Raw genomic sequence first — 21,242 nt, 5'->3', positions numbered from 1 at the left:
GTGATCAAGGATATGTGATTATCACCCCCAGGGGGCTGGCCCTCTACACCCTCCATACTTTCTTTCCTCCATTTGCAATTGGTCTTTTTTTTAAATTTTATATCTCAGTATTTTGTTTCTAAATACCACCTCTTTCTGTGTGTTTACCCAGTTCTATCCAATCCCCTCCCCTTTTTCTTTGCGCTTTCCCTTTTCCCATTCTTCCTTCCCTTCCTTCAGTCAGTCCCTCCTTTTCTTCTCCCCACCCCCCTTCCCCTCTTAATATTTGAGAGGTAAGACAAGTTTCTAAACTCAACTTAGTGTTTGTGTCAATGATTCTTTGAGTCAAATGTGATAAGAGTAAGATTCAGGTGTTTCTTATCTCCTCCCTTCTCTGCTATTGTAAAAGATCCTTTGAAACTCTTCATGTGATGCAATTTACACCATTCAGTCTCCCAATTCCTCCGGTCTTTTTACTGTCCCCCTTTTTAATAAGATATTTTTTTAAATCATTCTATCAAAGTCCTAAACAATTCTTTCTGGCTAAGTATATTCCCTATAATAGAGGTACAATTCTCAACAGCTATGAGAATCTTTCTCCCAGGTGGGGATGTAACAAGTTTAATCTTATTGGATAACAGTTTATTTCCGTATTTACCTTTCCCTGGATCTCTTGAATCTCTTGTTTGGAGGTTAAATTTTCTGTTTAGTTCTGGTCTTTTCATCAGGAAAAAGTTGAAAGTCTCTTATTTTGCTAAATTTCCATCTTTTCCCCCAGAAAGAAAAGGCTGTTTTGCAGGATAGTTAATTCTCGGCTGTATTTCAAGCTCCCTTGCTCTCTATACTATTTCTGGTCCTTCAGTCCCTTAATTTTTGATGCAGCCAGGTCCTGTGTAATCCTAACTCTGGTATTTGAATTGTTTTTCTGGCTGCTTGAAGCCAGGCTTTCTCCTTGAAAGGTTTTTTTCCTTTATCAGATAGTTCTGGAGTTTGGCAACAATATTCCTTGGTGTTTGGGGGGATCAATTTATTTTTTTCAATAACAATAGTGCCCTCTGATTCCAGGATATGACAGCAGTCTCCTTCTCTATATCCTGAAGTATGGAGTCCAGGTTTTTTTCTTTCTTTAAGGTTTTCAAGTATCCCTATGATTTTTTAATATTATCTCTCCTGGATCTATTTTCCAAGTCAATTGTTTTGCCTGTGAGGTATTTTATATTTTCTTCAATTTTTTCATATTTTTATTTTGTTTAACATATTCTTTGTGTCTCATGAAGTCATTAGATTCCACAGATACTAATCTTTTTTAGAGAATTTTCTTCATTTACCTTTTGCATCTCCTCTTTTTTCCATTTGCCCAATTCTGTTTTCAAAGGATTTGGTTTTTTGTTGTAAATTTTCTACTTATTTTCTCTTACATAGTGTTGATTTTCTCTTCTGTTTCTTTTTCCAATTTTTCCATTGGATTTTTAAACCCCATTCTGATTTTTATATTTTATTATTTATTTATTCACGAGTTTATTTTCATCCATATGTACATGTACATTTTTAAGATACAAAATTTCCTTCCACTGGCCCTTCACACCCCACTTCCTTCAACTGCAGTCAGATTAGCATTCTTTCCAATGCCTTCTAAGAATTCTTTCTGGACTAGAGACCGATTTGTATTTTCCTCTGAAACTCCATCCCTATCTGAGTTAGTATCCTTTTCTTCAAGGTAACATTCAATGGACCCAATTTTGCATATGCCCATCTTCATTTTGGGCCCTTTCCACCCTGGAGCTCTCCAGTTGGCCCACCACCCACACATCAAACACTTCTGCCGCTTTTCTCAGGTTAGTCCCCATTTTCACCATGCTGCCCTTGTGCTGGATTTCTGTTTTTTCCCCTGGGCATGCGTACACTCCTCCATGACATCCTTACTGGAAGATTCCTCTGTTCTTCTCTGGGTTATGTTGAGAGGCTTAATTCATGTTAGTTCAAGGGAAATCCAGGAGGGCTTAAAACTGTGCCTGGCTTCTCTCCACCGTCCTGGTTGGAAGTCAAAGCATCTATTTTTTACATTTTTTAAATTGTTTGTTATGTACTTTTTCCATCTCGTGTATTTCATTCTTTTTGCTTTGATTCATTTTTTTCACAGCATGACATATGGAAATATCTGTTACACAATTGTACACATATAAACTATATCAGATTATATGCTATCCTAGGGTGAGAGAAGGGAAGAGTGGGAGGGAAAAAATTTTACTACAGTGAATATCAAACACTATCTTTATATGTAATTGCAAAAATATATAATAAAAATAAAATATATAAGAGGAGTGCCAATTTCCACACCAAAAACTTGGGGAAAATATTAAATGAAGGTAGGAGTAATTTTTAAAAAATAATTGAAAAGCCAAGCCGAATTATCAGTCTCTCAAAGGATGAAAATCCAAGGGATTATATTTATCTAAGAAGAAGAACAGAAACATAGGAGGAAATATAAAGTTATTTTCAAATACCATAGAGCTATCATGTTGTAGCCTCAAGAGGCTTACTTTGTGTTTCACTAAAAGACAGAAACAGAAACAAAAAGTAGAAGTATAAGGAGGTCACTTTTGTTCAACAATATTAGTCATTTAAAATAATCTTCTATTCCCCTTTAACTTCTACTCTTTCTAACAATTAAAGGTGATTAAATAAGAGAATATTTCTTTCTGAAGTATTAAGGTCTTCATTATTAAAAGTTAAAGAGGGGGCAGCTAGGTGGCATAGTGGATAAAGCACCGGCCTTGGAGTCAGGAGTACCTGAGTTAAAATCTGGTCTCAGACACTTAATAATTACCTATCTGTGTGGCCTTGGGAAAGCCACTTAACCCCATTTGCCTTGAAAAAAACCTAAAAAAAAGTTAAAGTGGCTGGATGAACATGAAACAAAAAAAGTTTTAGATGGAATTTGTTTCCAGATGGGAGATTGTATTAGGGTTCAATTTCCTTGCAAATTGAAGGTTCTTCATTTTCGTGAGATAAAAGTATAGTTCCAACTTTGTTTGAACATCATAAACATTGAACAAATATTTGTGAAATTTATTTGATTTTGTGTTGAGGAGGGGAGTCTTTAGATAACCAAATCAGGAATTGCTTTGTACCCTGGATAGAAGTTGAATTGCATGGAAGTTTAGAAATTAAATTGCTATACTGTAGTACTTTTATTAAGAAACTCTTATTTCTTCAGTATTACTTTGTCTCAAGGAAAACAGTTAGGGCAATATTAATGAAAGAAACCTTTAAATCTCAAGTCATTAATAAAAATTCAGTCAGTAATATGTATGCAGTTTCTTTTTTATTTATTTAAGTTTTAATTGCCCCACTCAGTTACCTACAAAAAGCACATTTCAACATTTACTTCCAAAACCTTGATTTCCAAATTCTCTCCCTTTTTCCCACCCCCCTTCCCCTCAAGAAAACAAGTTACTTAGTACATGTTAAAAATGTGTAGCTATGAAAAACATTACCACAATTGACAGGTTCCAAAAGTAAACATAACTCCCCCACAAAAAAAGAGAAACCTCAAGAAAGATACAGGGAGATAAAAAAAAGTATGCTTCATTCAGTTATCATCAGCCCTGTCTTTAGGATGAATAGCATTCCTTTTCATAAGTCATTAAAGAAATTGCTTCAATATTTTCCCTACAGTTGCTATTGTTACTTGTAGTTCCCTCCGTCCTATTCCCTCACCCCCTATTTATTCTATTTTCTCTCTCAATTTCACCCAGACTCTTCTATAAGTGTGTTGTATCTGAATCCCTCTCACAGGATCTTCCCTCTCTTCCATCACACAGAAGCCCCTCTCAACCTATTGTCTCCTTTTGCCCATCTATTTCTCTCGTCTTTTCCTCAAGGGTAAGATAGATTTCTATACCCAAATGAGTATGTATATTATTCCCTCTCTTGAGCCAGTTCCACCTTCACCCTCTTCCACTCTACTGCAAAAGCTTTTATTTTTACTTATCCCATATATATAAAATATCCTACCATATTCTACCTCTCCTCTCCCCCATTAACTCCATCTTTTTAATGCATTATATCTTCAAATTCAAATCGGTCCTGTACTTTGTCTATGTATGCTCCTTCTAACTGCCCTAATAAATGAGAAGGTCCTTATGAATTATCAGTATCATCTTCCCATGCAGTAATAAAGCAGTTCAACATAATTTAGTCCCTCATGATTTGTCCTTCCCATTCAGCCACTCTATGCATCACTTGACTTATGTACTTGAAGATCAGACTTTCTGTTTAACACTGGTCATTTCATCAGAAAAATTTGAAAAGTCCTCTATTTCACTGTATGTCCATCTTTACCCCTGAAAAAATATGTTCAGTTTGGTTGTAACCCAAGGTCTTCTGCATTCCAGAATATCTTATTCTAAGCTCTTAATGTAGAATATGATAAATCTTGTGTTATCTTTATTGTGTATCCATGATATATAATTGTTTGTTTCTGACTGCCTATAATATTTTCTCCTTCACTTGAGAGTTCTGAATTTTGACTATAATATTCGTGACAGTTCTCTTTTTGAGATCTCTTTAAGGAAGTGGATTCTTGGGGCAGCTAGGTGGAATAGTAGATAAAGCACCAGCCTTGGAGTCAGGAGTACCTGGATTCAAATCTGGTCTCAGACACTTAATAATTACCTAGCTGTGTGGCCTTGGGCAAGCCACTTAACCCCATTTGCCTTGCAAAAACCTAAAAACAAAAAAACAAAAAAAAGGAAGTGGATTCTTCCAATTGTTATTTTACTCTCTGCTTCTAGTATATCTTAACATATTTTATGGATAATTTCTTGAACAATGACATGTAGGATCTTTTTTTGGTCATTACTTTCAGGTATTCCAATAATTATTAAATTATCACTTCTGAATCTGTTTTCCAAGTCAATTGTTTTTTCAAAGAGATAGTTTACATTTTCTTCTAGTTTTTGATTCATTGGATTTTGTTTTATTGTTTCTTGATTTCTCACAAAGTTGTCAGCTTCCCTTAGCTCCATTTTTCATTATAGAAAAATTACTTTCTTCAGAGAGCTTTTGTATCTCCTTTTCCATCTATTGACTTCAGCTTTTAAGGTATTCTCCTCCTACTCATTGACCTTTTGGATTGCTTTTTCTTTTAGATCAAAATTGGGTTTTAAGATGTTATTTTCTTCTGTGTGTTTTTGTATCTCCTTCACCAAGCTGCTGATTTGGTTTTCAAAATTTTCATATATTACTAGCATTTCCTCTTCCCAATTTTTCATCTACCTCCCTTTGTTAATTTTCAAAATTTTTTTAGTTCTTCCATAACCTGAGATTACATTATATTTTATTATAGACTTTGGATACAGAAACTTTGACTTTTTTTATTGTCTGAGAGTGTGTTTTAACCCTCCATAGGACTCAATTGATGGTCATTTATCGGATGGTTTTTCCTTCTATTGTTTGCTTACTTCCCCAAACTCTGACTAGATGCTAATTCTGAGTTAAGGTAGGACTATGGTTCTAGGGTAGAGGACACATTCAGAAACTTCAAATGGTTTTGCAGCTGTTTTCAAGGACATGTCCCAGGAACCCACAAGTTCTCAATTCCTCCAAAGCCTTATGAGAGACTATGACTGATCTCCTGGTCTGTGCTTTGATCTGTGGATCACCACAAGGACTCTTTTCTGCCCATCCTTGGCCTGAGCACTCTGGAAGCAACATTCTGTTGGATGACTCCACAAGATTCTTCCTGGTCCCCTGGGGTCAAATCTGCACTGAGGCCTGTGCTGGACTGAACTCTACTCTTACTCTGATTTCAGAGACCTTCACAATTGTCCTTGGAAATCCCTGAGCTAAGGAGCCACCACTGCCACAGATCCAGACATCCCACAATCTGTTCTTGGGTAGTTGAAGTTGATTCACTCTGGTATGACCCAGGCTGTGCTTCCATTCTTTTCTAACCCAAGTGATCTTCTAAGTTGTCTTGGATGGTAAATTGTTTCACTCAGTCTTTTTTGTGTGTTGTACCACTATAGAATTTTGTTAGAGTCATTATTAACAGTATTTGAAGTGGTTTGGGGGGAAAGGGAATTCATGGGAATGCTTGCATTTACTCCACCATCTTGGCTCTGACTCATATGTTGCTTCTTAAGACTAACATAAAAATTTTAAATTGACAATTATATGCCCTTTGTAAAAGAATAATATTTTGTCCTATAGTGACAAAATTTTTTATCTAGACAAAATTGTTTTGATTTGAAAAATATAGGACATAACTGCTTCATAATTTTATTTCTATTAATGAAATAGATATGGTAAAACTATTGATTTCAACTTCTGAATTATTTTCCACATTTAAGAAATGTTCAAAGTAAAACATTTCTATTTTATCATTTTCTAATTCAATTTTATGTGATTCACCAGCTTCTCATATTGCTTTATTTCTGTTTTGCAAAAGTTTCAGATACTATACCCTATTCTATATTGATAGTTAAATATACAAAGTATCAACATTATTGATGATTTGTAGCAGACAATATTCTAAGTGACAAAATTTGAACTTCTCATCCAATTTCTCACATGCTTGCTTAGAATTAAAAGCAGTGACTTTGGCATGTTATATAAACATATATAAACACCCATTGGCATTTCCAAAACAATTTCATAAACATAACCCTGTCCAATAAATCCTCACATTTTCTAAATGCCTCCTATTTTTGCGGTGTCTTGGTCTTTTCTTTGACTAGGTACTTTCTCAAACACCACAATTCTTTTGAAGAAAACTATATGATATTTCCAATGAAAAACATATGTATATATCTACATCAAAAGACAAAATAAAATAGACACTTTGATTCCCAATGCAAAAAAGTATATATATATATATATATATATATATATATATATATATATATATACACACACACACACTAGGTACATTCTATCTATCTACCAATTTATCCTATTTTCCCTGAATGTTTCCCTATAATATTCAAATTGAAAGACTACAAAATGCAGTTCAATACGATTTTTCTTCAATAACACCCAAAATATTGTTAAAATAGAATAATACCTAAAATGATGGAGTGATAGAATAACTTAGAAATAGCAAAATTAAAAGACTATTCCATTATTTCTGTAGCATTTAAAATAAAACCAACAGATTGAAGTGTTAGAATTCAATCTAATTGAATATTTATTACATATTCACAGATGGTAAACCTGAGAGGTTAGATGGCACAAGAGATTGAGGATTAGCTTTGGAACCCACAAGTTGTAAATTCAAGTCTTGCCTCTGATATTTCCAAATCTTGTGAACAAGAATAAGCTGTTATCAAGAGCTCCAAATAAATGACAAAAATAACATATAACAGAAAAATTGTTCAAAGAGATTTCTGTACTGTGAGATTTATTCATGAATGAAATCAAAGTGGAAAAAATGCAATTTCTTATTTTAGGCATTGGAATATAAAAGAAGAGAATCCTTTGCCTCAAATGTTTTGCAAGTCAAGGAAGCTTATTATTGAGTCATAACATGTTGTGGCTTGCTTCACCTTGGGGCCCACAGCAACAAGCTCCCTCCCAGAGGGGAGCTGAGAATAAGGAGTCAAACCACCACTGTCTTACGCCTCCAGCTCAATTTTATTACTGCTTAGCTATTACATATATACTGTTAGGTCTTCCGGGGTAGAACAAAAAATAATTGAGGGAATGGGGGTGCACTAGTGGTGTGTACATGTAGTGTCTTGTGTTACAGGACAAGGGGGTACATTAGGGGGGAAGTAGTAAAACACAGCTGTATCTTGTGCCCTTGGGCTGTGGGGTAGAATGTCCAGCTCCCAAGGACTCCATCTCACCTTATCTGTCAGGGCGGCTTGCCAGCTCCTGAGACTGTCCAGGTGGCGGGGCCGTTAGTATAGCCTGTGTTCCCACAATAACACAGTACCTATTCTCTTTTTTTCTCATCAAACCAATAATGAAAATATTTATTTCATAGAAACATGGTGTATATTAACCATACTGAAATTTTTTTTCCCACAAAAATAACAAAGAACTATTTCAATTATTATCTTTCTTGAATAAACAGAATGGTTTACTTAAACTCATAAATTTTACTGACCCAAGGGATTCACAAAATATATGCTTTACTCTCAGATCAGCAAAGAGTAAAGCAGTGAACAAATTTGCTTATGTATCAGAATGCAGCAGTTGTTGGTATGGGACCAACCTGGTCTTAAGTCAGAAATACAATGGACTTAGATCCCACTGCAAATTTTTCCTTTTTTTTTTTTTGTTACAATCATGTTTAACATATTTTATTTTAGTCATAATGAGAAGAAGAATAAGAAGGAAATGGAAAAAGAAGAGAAAGAAAAAAATCAGTAGTGAAAATAGTATGCTTTGTTCTGCTACCAGATTCCATTGGAATGAAATATGGATGATGTGGTCCCTCTCAAGTATTTGAGTTCTCTTTGACGACTGTATTTCTTAGAAGAGCTAAGTCTTGATGATTGATTATCATACATTGTTAGTGTTACTTTGTACAATACTCTGATGGTTCTTTGCACTTCACTCTGCATCAATTATGAGTCTTCCCATGGTTCTCAAAAATTCACCTATTCATTTTTATAGAACAATAGCATTCCATTTCATTCATATACTATAACTTGTTTATTTATTTCCCCAAAAGAGGGCCAATTCTTCAATATCCAATTCTTAATCATCACAATGGAATCACCACAATATGAATATTTTGGCAAATGTGGGTATTTCCTCCCTTTAAATGATCACTCTGGTATGAATATCTACCAGGGTTATTGCTGGATCATAGGTTATGCACACTTTTATAGTCCTTTGAGAATATTTTCCAAATTGCTCCAAAATCACCAACAGTGCTTTAGAGTCCCATATATCTCTTTCAACATTTATCATTTTTTCATATTAGTCCATCTGATAGGTGTGAAGCAGTACTTCATAAATGTTCTCATTTGCATTTCTCTAATAAAGTGACATAGAAAATTTTAATATGAATATAAAGTTTTAATTTCTTCATCTGTCCATATGCTTTGACCATTTCTCATTGGTGAATGATTTGTATTCTTATAAATTTGATTAAGTTCTCTATATAATTTAGAAATGAGGCCTTCATCAGAAACAATAACTGTAAAAATTATGTTTTCTGCTTTCCTTCTGATCTTGATTGCATTGGTTTTGCTAGTACATATGTATTTAATTTAATGTAAAAATTATTCTTTTGTAATTTCATAATGTTCTATATCTTTTATTTGGTCAAAATTTCTTTACCTTTACCTTTACCTTTACAAGTAAACTATTCCTTGCTCTCCCAATATTCTTATAGTTTCATACTTTATATCTAAATAATGTACCTACTTTGGTCTTATCTTGGAATTGGGTGTCAAATGTGGGTCTAAGTTTAGTTTTTTCCAAGGTATTTTCTAGTTTTCCCAGGAGGTTTTGTCAAATAGAGAGTTCTTAGCATAGAGATTGGAATCTTTGGGTTTATAAAACAATAAATTATTATAGTTACTTACAACTGTGACTTGTGTAAAGAACCTATTCCACTGATATACTACTCCATTTCTTAATCACATTCAGATTGAATTGATGATTGCTGCTTTATAATATAATTTTCGATTTGGTAAGGCTGGGTCATCTTCCATTTCATTTTTTTCATTAATTTTCTTGACATTCTTGCATTTTTATTTCTCCAGATAAATTTTGTTATTATATTTCTAGTTTCATAAAATAATTTTTTGTAGTTTGATTGGTATGATGCTGGAAAGGTAAATTACTTTAGGTAGAATTTTCATTTTTAATTAATATTATTTCAGTCTACCCATTAATATTTTTCCAATTGTTTAGTTCTATCTTTATTTGTGTGAAAAATGTTTGTAAAGGGGGGGGGGGTTGCAAGGCAAATGAGGTTACGTGGCTTGCCCAAGGTCACACAATTAAGTAATTATTAAGTGTCTGAGGGCCAGTGCTCTATCCACTGTGCCACATAGCCACCCCCTGTACTTGTGTTTTTATAAATCCTGAGTTGATCTTGGACAGTAGACTCAAGTAGACTATCAAGTATTTTATATTATCTACAATTATTTTAAATGGGATTTCTCTTTCCTTCTCTTAGAAAAAAAAACTAGGCTTTTTTTGATAATATGGAATGGAAGATGGAGAGAATTTAGGAAACTCCCCATGCTTTTCCCAGTTTCCTTCTAAAACAACTTTAAATGAAGAACCTAAAAAGAGACAGAGTGAATAATTATTCAACTCAAGATATCTCAGAGAGACTTAAAGAAAAGTCTGTCTTATTTGGGCAAGGGGAGTACAGCCCAGTTTTGGGGGAAACAAGTAGGAGATTCATAGTCATAGCACAGATGCCAGTTCAGCAGATCAGCCAAACATCAAACCAGTCTTATTAACTTCTACCAGGTCACAGTCCCAGCTCAGGAGGCATACTGCAAACCCTGATCCTCCTTTACAACAGGCAAGACTTGGTTGTACTACCCTAACTCAAAGAGCAAACATCAACATCTGAAAACACCAGTGCAGAAAACCAGTGACCAGATCCATGACTCCCAGCACAAAAAAATAAAAAAAACAAAAACAAACAAAAAAATCTTGCAGCTCTTACCCTCTCTTCCCCAGAAGCACAGCTCAACTTTCAAAATGAACAAAAAAGTTAAAAAGAACCTTAGCATAGAAAGCTACTATGGTGACAGGCAATATCAAAAACCATCTTAGGGACTGCTAGATGGCACAGTGAATAGAGCACTGGCCCTGGAGTAAGAGGATCTGAGTTCAGAGTCAGCATTAGACAATAATAACCTAGCTGTGTGACCTTAGGCAAGTTATTTGACTCCATTGCCTTGCAACAACTAAAAAAAAAAAAACATACCATCTCAGAAAAGAAAAACTGTGACAAGATGCCTACAATTGAAGCCTAAAAGAGATTATGAATTTGTCTCAATCCAAAAAATTGTCTTATAACAACTCAAAAAGGATTTTAAAAACTAAATGAAAAAATTTGAAGAAAAATTGGGAAAAGAATTGAGTCATGCTAGAGAATTATGAACAACTGGAAAAGGAGCACAATACCTTTGAAGGTTGAATTGAGCAAATGCAAAAGAAGATACAAAAGTGAAGAAAGTAAATTCTTAAAAATTAGTATTGGACAGGTAGAAGTTAATAATTATAGTAATCGAGACCATCAAACAAAATCAAAAGACTGAAAAATTCTAAAAAAATATGAAGAACTTAATAGGAAAAAAAGACTGAATTTGAAAATAGATTCTGGAGAAATAACTTAAAAATAATTGGACTTCCTGAAAGTCATGGTCAAAATCTGTAAAACAACTTTATCTTTAAGAAGATTAACAAGAAAAAGTGTAATCCTAGAACAAGAAGGTAAAATAATCCTTGAAAGAATTCACCGATCACCTCCTGAAAGATACCCCCCCCAAAAAAAACCTCCAAGAAATACTGTGGCCAAATTTTAGAATTAGTAAAGAGAGGAAAAATACTGCAATTAGCCAAAAAGAAACAATTCAAATACCAAGTTAGGATTATGCAAGACTTGAAATGTCCAGCTTTTCTTTTAGGATGCATACTGACTTAACAACCCTAATAAGCACAATAGTAGTTCTCATGTCATTTTGGTGCATTTTTCTATATCTGTAGCATAACTTTATATAATTTTATCCTGAATAATAGTGTAGAGTCAATATTCTATCTGTGTTTCAGATTTTCTGTTATACCATAACAATTCTATGAATGTTACTATAGTCATCACAAATCAACATTCTCTTAATAGGGACAAGCCATCCCAGTCCAATAGAAGTAGAAAAATCTCCAAAATATACTTAAGGTTTTATGTTTTATAGTCTGATGATGAAGTTCACTTGTCTCTTTTGCTTACAGTCCCATATGACCTTCTCATTATACTTTTGGTATAACCTGGGATTGAAAAAAATGAGTAACAAAAGTTACAAAATTAGTTTTCCCAGTCTTAATAGTTCCAAACTTTAAATATTAATGACTATATCAAACATTATTTTTCTGCATCACAATGATCATCATTTTTTTTATTGATCTCCTTGCAACAATTCTATTCTGATTCTTGAAGGCATCCGGAGAAAATCAATAATATACATCCAGCTGCCAAGTGCCTCTGAAAATGCTTGTTTTTTTTTTTTAACTCAGGATGGATTAATTAATTAATTTGCACTAATAGCCACTACTGTTGGTGATACTTTATTAGTGCCCTTTATACTTTGGTTTTGCTAATTCTAGTACTCTGGAGTTAAATAATCTGTGAAATGCTTCCCCAAACCCAATAGTTACTGGAATAAGACACTCAAAATAATAGAATTATTGTCTTTAAGAGCTAATATTGTACATTTTCTTTGAATACTATTAATTCTTGAAATTTTGAGAATTAAAAATATAAAGAGAGTAGATGAATGAATTTATGTCATTAAATTCTTCCCTGAAGTGACACAGTGAATCTATCAAGATCAGATACGCTGTTTTTAAAATGTAACATTTTATAGGAAAAGTACTAGACTTGGAGTCAGAGGAGAATTAGGATCAAGTCTCAGATCTTGCAGCTAAATATGTGACCCTGAATAAATCATGTCACATTTCTGGTTCTTTCTCTTGAGTTCTAAAAAGTGCACGATTATATTTATACTACATATTTTATAATGTGGTTGCTGTGAATAAAGTTCTTTATAAGTCTTAATATTCCTAAAATATGAGTTACTATTAGCTTAGTTTAAAATTTATGGCAATACTATGACTAATATACTTATGCTACTTATATTACTTAAACAATACTATGGAAGTACATACCATAATACCATAAAACAGTACCATAACTGAGCTCATTGTTTCATTACAATTCATTCAAAATTTTCAAAAATAACTAGAACTCATTAAAAAACTTCATCAACATAATTTTATTCCCTAAGTCTACTTTATTGATTTTTCTACCTGTAACATTATGTGCCTAATATAATATTGTAATGTATTGTCCTTCTTCATTCTTGAAGATAATAACATCAGGGAGGTGATGCCATGACAAGTATTTGAATTGGATTTGAGTGAGGGTTTCAGTGAGTATTAAGTCATGAGTCTCACTTTCTCTAAGATAAACTCTCTATAGATATTATAATATATATACACATATAAACATATACATATATATATATATATAATTCTCCCTGCCAAGTTCAAAAAGTTAACATTATTTCTAACTGCAAGCATTAATTATCCATAAAGCATTAATCTCCACTGTGGTTAGCCCAAAGATAAAGTATGCAAATTACCATACTCCATTTCCTATTTATGTATACATATGCATATATATATACACTATTATTATAAAAATGCACATATTACTATACATATGCATACATACTTAGTGTAATACTATGTGCAATACACATTTTATTAAACAAGTTGCAATCACTTATCTATGATTTCAATGACTTTAATGCCATGGATCTAGTATTGTCTTCTAGGATGATAACATTTTAGACATTAAAAACAAACATGAAGGTGGCTAAGTAGCATAGTGGATAGAGCACCGGCCCTGGAGTCAGGAGTACCTGAGTTCAAATCCGGCCTCAGACACTTAATAATTATCTGGCTGTGAGGCTTTCAGTAAGCCACTTAACCCCATTGCCTTGCAAAAAAACAAAGACAAAAAACAAAACAAAACATGGTTTCAATATTATAAACACAACAAAGTTCCCTGAATTCTTCCTACTACTAGCTAGAATATATAGAATGATATTTTGTAGAAGGGCATATGTTTGTGTGGGTGCATGTGTATATGTATGTTTGTATTCTAGTAGCATTGTTTTAAACAACTGTAAAATTGAGGTCTGTGAAAAGGCACATAGTTAATTTTCCACAGTGTGAAGCATTCTCATTCAGGCAATGGAGTTAAATGACTTCCCAAGGTCACATAACTAGATAATTATTAATTGTCTGAGGCCGGATGTGATCTCAGGTTGTCCTGACTCCAGGGCTGGTGCTCTATCCACTGTGCCACCTAGCTGCCACTCTTTCAGATTTTTTTTGCCTTATGTCTTATTTTATTTCTAACAATTCTGAATAAATATAAAAATAAGGCAGCAATATATATATATATATATACACATATATATACACATATATATATATATATATATATATATATATATATATATATATATATATATATATATATATATATATTTCCTTCTATTGATGGGATTTTAGTGGAATATCCATCTACATTTTCCTAGTAATAGGAAAAATAGAGAGAAATTTATTGTGCCTGCTACATTGAGATCATTGTTTTTGTCCACAAAGAAACAGCAGTAAATGACTATAATAATGTACTGCTTGATAAAGCCAAAGACTCCAGCATTACCATCTGATGAAAACACCTGGGAAAACTGAAAAACAGAATGGCAGAAGGTAGCATAGGTCAAATCTCACACTCCATAAAAATCTAAGGTCAAAATGGGTATATAATCTAGACATAAAAGATGCCAATTAGAAGAACAAGGAAAAGTTGATCTGTCAAAAAGATCTGTCAGATCTCTGGAAAGGGTAAGAGGTTATGATCAAAGAAGAGAGATAGAGAACATTAAAGTGGATAATTTTAATTACATTAAATCAAAAAGATTTTGCAAAAATAAAACCAGTGCAATCAAGATGAGAAAGAATGAAGAATGCTGGTAAACAATTTTTACAGCTAGTGTTTCAGACAACAGATTCATTTCTAAAATAAATAAAGAACAGAGTCAAATATATCAGAATACAATTCATTCCCCAAATTGATAAATGATCAAAGGACATGAACTGGCAGTTTTCAGATGAAGGAAATAAAATTGTAGTAATAAAAATGCTCTGTCATTATTATTTTTTTAGCTATTTTCTAAGTCATTATTAATTAGAGAAATACAAATTAACTACACAACTATCTGTTTGGCCATTCACATTCAGAGAAAAAACTCTAGAGTCTAAATGCAAAACAAAGCATATTATATTCTCTTATTAAAACATGTTTGTTTTCCTTTTTCTCAAAGTATTTTTCTTCCTTTTGTTCTAATTCATCTTTCTTGATGAATATGGAAATGTATTTAATATGTCATGACAAAAAAGGGATAATTATTAATGTTGGAGAACATGAGGAAAAGCTGGGACACTAATGCACACTGCTGGTAGAATGGTGTACTAAGCCAAACATTGTGGAGAGCAATTTGGAATTAGGCCCAAAGCATAATAAAACTGTGGATATTCTTTTATCCAACAATATCCCTATTAAGTCTATTTCCCAAAGAGATCATCAAAAAGAGAAAAAACTTGATATACAAAAATATTTTAGAAACTCTTTTTTTGATAGTGGTAAAGAATTGGAATTTAAGGGGCTGCCTATTAGCTGAAGAATGGATAAACAGCATAGGGTATTTAAATGTGATCAAGTATTACTGTTCTACAAAAAATCATGAATGGGTAGATTTCAGAAAAGCCTGGAAAGACTTGAATGAACTGATGCTTACTGAAGTGAACAAAACCAAGAGAACATTGTAGACATTAAGAACTGTGAGATGACCAACTATGATAGACTTACACCCTCTTAACATTTCAGTGATTGAGGACAATTCTAAAAGACTTATGATGGAAAATGGCATCCACATCCAGAGAAAGAAAATCTTCGAAGTCTGAATGCAGAGCAAAGTACAATATGTTCATATTTTTAAGACTTCTTTTATATTTTTTTCTTTCTTCTTCATTTTTCCTTTTTGCTTCTAATTCTGCTTTCACAATATGACATATATGATATACATAATTATATATGTATAGCCTATATAAGATTCTTCCTTGTCAAGGGAAGGGAGCAGGAAAAGGAGGGAAGGAGAAAAATATGGAACTCAATAAATCTTATTAAAAAATGACTGTTGAAAACTATCCTGACACTTAAGCGGAAAAATAATTAAAGAAAAATCACATCTAAAAAAGAACCTTCTTACTTATCTGTCCTTGGCAATATGCTGATCATCAACTGATAACATCTATAAAATAAAGGAGTTGGATTAGATTGCCTATTCTATCACTATATTTATAATTCCTTTTTTTCTTCCTTGAAAAGCAATGAAGTAGATAATCATTATCTCCTTTAATGCTAGCCCCTTAAAATAAGATCTCCATTGACTTTTAGATCATTTGACATATGAAAGCATCAGAATCCTCTATGGTTTTTAATAGTCAAGAGGATGAAGTTTAGCAGATTCAGATTCTACTGAGTAGAAATATAATTTTAATCCTATCACTTGATCAGAACCCCAAGATTAGGGGGAACTTTAATTCTACCATCTAGGTCTTTACTTCCCTGGTGAGCATTGAAACAGAGACTTCTTGGCCTTCTTAAACTGAAGAGTTAGAGTTGTTTTCTCTCCCTTTCCTGGTGGGCATTAATAAGGAAGTTATTGCATTCTTGTTTTGTATTTGTTTTTCTCTTTAAGTAGAGGAGGGAGAATATGAAGCATTGTTTTTCTTCATCATCTTTGGGGATGATAATCACTAAAAGTCTTCACTTTGTTAGATATTGTGTCTGTATCAGTCTTAGATAAGACTGAACTTTGCTCTGACTGGAGTATTTAGTTATAACCATTGGGAGATGGAGTTGGAAAATTCTCAGTAATTGGTCCTTGGTGGAGAATAGGATAAGTCAATCATATGATAGGAGAATAAAGCTAATCAGACCATTTTAGTGATTTTAAGAGGTATGTGTGTGGGGAGGGATATGAGTGAGAGGATAAGTGGAAGGAATTAGAGGTTGCAGTCTAATAATGAGGTAAAGCATTTTTATCAGAGTAATCTATTTAGAATTTCCAGGTGTCTAAACAGCTAACAAAAAAGGAAATTTGAAGTTAGGTTTGAGAACAACTCATTATGAACATGTCTTCAAATAGGACTCCACTCCATTGTCAATATCACCTGGGCCTGGAAAAATGAGGTATAGAAGGAAAATCAAGGCAGAAGAATAAAGAATACATAAGATTACAAGATGACAAAAGGACCAAATGTTGATTGGTCATAAACTGTTGGTCACAAAAGACAAAGCAGTACTCCCACATCAATGACTTCCTATTACTTCCAGGATCAAATTGAAATCCTGTTATGTATTTATAATTGTTGATAACCTAACATCTTTCAAATTCTTCATTCTTCTTGAACATTTAAAAACTATAATTCATCCATGCTGGCTTAGGTGCCATTCCTCAAGCAGAAAACTACATCTTACCATCTTTATACCTTTGAACTATTTTCCCAGTATGAAATGTTCTCCTTCCTCACCTCTACCTCTTTGAATTCATGGATTCCTTGAAAACTCATGTCAAGCTCCATTATTTTCCCAGTTTGTTTCTAATAATTCCAAAATATGTCAATGACTTTCCCTCTAATGTTATTATTATCTTCTTTCTATATATTTAAATAAACCAAATAATGCATTTATTATCTTCCATATTGCAACTACTTTGTTTTGTAGCTCAGCACAGTGCCTGACAAATAGTCATTGTCATTATTAGTCAAATGCATGAGGATTTATTAATCAGTGAACAATATCAGAACAGGATCAAACTTGAATTTTTCAATGACTTAATTTATTTCTCAGAACTGGAGCATAGAGGCTAAGACTGTAGGATTTATGTGACTCACTGAAGCAAATTCAGGGGATACAGGGTCAGAAAGATGAATTCATTTCATATTTTAACTGCTAACTGGCATACAACAAATAGATGTAATCTAAATATTTCGTATGACTAAAAACTATCATTTTATTTGATTTTGAGTAAATGATACTGATCATGTGTTTGTGATCAAAAAAGGTAGAATATACTATAGAATCACACCAAACCATGATGATAATGTTAATTTCTTTGGATAGATTCTCCAGAAGAATTAAATATTAATCTGGAAAAAGCTTTAGAATAATTTTTTATTCTTATCATATGTAAGATATGGAATCAATCCAAATCAGGACATATGGACTGTTTTATTCATGATGAAATTAAAAATGCCTAAATATGCATCATAATATCAATATCTGAAACCTAAAATTAATATTTTTCAATTTCTTTTGAAGATCCTATTTCTAGTTCAATGAGACTAATCTAGAGATACTTAATAAGCTAGCAAAAGCTTTACACTGCTCAAGATTTTAATTATAAAGAACAAAGGATTTTTATTTCCAGATTCTTTAAGTTTGATATTATAAAAGTCTAGCAATAATGAGAACTGGTGACACATCATTACAGAGAGCTCAGAAATCATGTACTGCTTTGAAGACAACCTTAATAAAGAAAAAGAATCAATAAAAGTTTAGATCCAATATCACCAAATGACTTTTAATAATTAGAAGCTCAAAGCAAGGTTTAAATAAGTCCATTTGGATGTATTTCAATCATTTATCTTTACAGTAACTATCTTAAAATTACAAAGTTTTATCAAGTAAAGAAATTTGCCTCCAGTAATGAAAAATCATCTTTTATCTGATCACCTACTATGTGCAAGAAGACACTGTGTTAACTAGCACTTTTCACTGACCCAACATTTTATTTTTTATTGGTTATTTGAATTACCTTTTGAAGACTTTGAAGTATAAAGGTAATCTGCCACCTTTTTTAATGTGATTAAATAAAAAATATACTATTTCCAGTTTCAAGAGTACATTAAGAGGAATCTTCATTTCCTTTTGAAAGAGATTGATGTAATTAGTCTTTTCAAGAGTTTTAATCCAATATTATTTTTAAAAATAAAAATTAAAAATACCAAATTGAAATGATTATAAACATATTTGAAATTCTTTTTTAACTTCAATAACATTGATTTTTTTACATCTGAATTGAAATTCCTTTAATGTAAGTAAATGTGTGAAGCACTAAACATTTTTTATCAAAGGAATTTCTGAAAACTTTGAAGACAAGACAGATGATGATGATTTTAATACAAAATACTATATGATTTGGTATCATAAAGATTACACAAAGCCTGAAGTTCCAGCTTAACCACATGACTTTCCCCAGTTGTAGGACAATTAGAAAGTAGCATGAGAGAAATTATTAAATCAACTGGAACAGACATACCATCTTCACACAGCTGTCTTTGATTTGGGGAATTGATGTATTACTAGTGGAGTTATGAATGGATACAACCTTTCAGGAGAACAATATGGTACTATGCCCAAAGAGCAATAAAACTGTTCATACCCTTTTCGCCTGAAATTCCAATTCTATGACTACACCCAGAAGAAATCATAAAAAATAGTAAGTCCTATATGTTCCAAAATATTCATAGCAGCCCTTTTTGTAGTGGTAAAGAATTGAAAATTGAGGGGATGCCCATCAATTGAGGAATGGCTAACAAATTATGGTACATAAATTCTATGGAATATTATTTTTTATAAGAACCCATAAAGGATCAGACTCTAGAGAAGCATGGAATGTCTTATGAGATCTGATGCTGAGTGAAAGGAGTAGAACCAAGAGGACAATTTACACATGAACATTATGAGTTGAACAACCCTGATGGAAGCAACCCCTCTCCAGAGTCCGGAGAGCTAGGACAACTGTTTTTGACAAATTTTGGAATATATTATCCCCAACCAGAGGAAGAAAAATACAAAACAAAACAAAACACACAGAAAAATAAAAACACTTCTACCTAATATGATGAACAAAATCTAAAACTTATCTCTTATCTATCTTTCCCTTAATTCTAATTCCTCATGCCAAAAATTACTAATTTGAAAATATATGTTTAACAAAATATGCATGTAAAAATGCTAACCTGACTGTTCTCAACTGAGAGGAGGAGGGTGGGAAGGCAGGGTGGAGGGAAACTTTGTAACTTGGAAATATACATGTAAAAATGGAAGAAAATAAATAAAAAGAATTTTTAAAAAGACTATCAAAATGTATGCAACCCTAAAAGAGAAGATATAACACTTCTTACTCTTTAGAACTTTACTTGTCTTAGGATAATTAGAGGGTAGAATATAATTGAAGAGAATGAAATGAAAGGATAAGGGTATAATTGAGTCTTATCTCTCAATTGAGTAGGAACAAGATGACATCATTTTGTTTGAGACAAAAAGCCCTGAAGAAAAGCAGGGGTGTTAACTTTAAACTTAAGTGTGACTCACTTTAATCCCACTGTGTTTACCATCTTCTCTAATGAAAGTGATATAAATTGGGAGTACCTGAGTCAGTGTCTCTGTAATTTACAATTACTTGTAAATTTACCAGGTGAGACTTCTAGAGACTCCCAGGACTTAATCATTAAAATTCTTACAGTTAATCAAATTAGGGCTTGACTTAACTGGTGTTTCACCTAACATGAGGTTAAGTACCCTGGGTGGGGAGAGGAGGATGTAAAGTGTGAAAGAAAATAGGCCTGGGGGCAGGGCAAAAATATTTCAAGAAAAGATATGGATTTTGATTATACTTTGGCTTCTGAGGAGGATTATGTTTACTTGATACTTAAAAAGAGGGTAAGGTAAAAAATGATTATAATTATAATTTGAAGCAATTTGAGTTAATATTGCTTATCAAGCAACCAAGTAAACAAGTTGTGATTTGTGATACCTGATTAGCAATTTTAGACTGATAAATAACACCAAGGTAAGAGGAGCAAAAATGTATAATTTTAGAGGAAAGGAAGGGAAAATGTGAATGTTGAGTAAATTCTACTCAATAAATTTAGTTCAGTGAGGGACTAAGATACAGTCCCACTTGGATTTAAAAGTCTAACAATTGACAGGGAAGTGGGGGAATGGGAAAGAGAAAGATAAGGGAAGAATGGACTGATAAAATGGAAGGGAAGGTATAAGTGAAAACAAACTGAAAGTTTAATTATTAAAAGAAACGTCAAAGGGGAAAGGCAGCAAAATTTTGGTGAGGAAGAATAAGAGAAAAGGAAATAGATAAAAATAAATGGAGAAAGATAGCATGGAGGGAAATACAGAATTATTAATCTTAAGTATAAATGTGAATGGGATAAACTGTCCCATAAAATGAAAGCAGATAGCAGAATGGATTAAAAAACAGAGTCCTAACAATATGTTGTTTATAAGAAACACATTTGAAGTACAGAGATACAGGCAGGGTAAAGGTAAAAGGTTTGAAGAAAATATATTATGCCTCAGATGAAATAAAAGAAATCTGGGGTATCGATCCTAATCTCAG

This window comes from Macrotis lagotis, chromosome X (genome assembly GCF_037893015.1).
Source record: "Macrotis lagotis isolate mMagLag1 chromosome X, bilby.v1.9.chrom.fasta, whole genome shotgun sequence".
Lineage (NCBI taxonomy): Eukaryota > Metazoa > Chordata > Mammalia > Peramelemorphia > Peramelidae > Macrotis > Macrotis lagotis.
The sequence above is the reverse complement of the archived record's forward strand: the minus strand, read 5'-3'. Positions refer to the sequence as shown.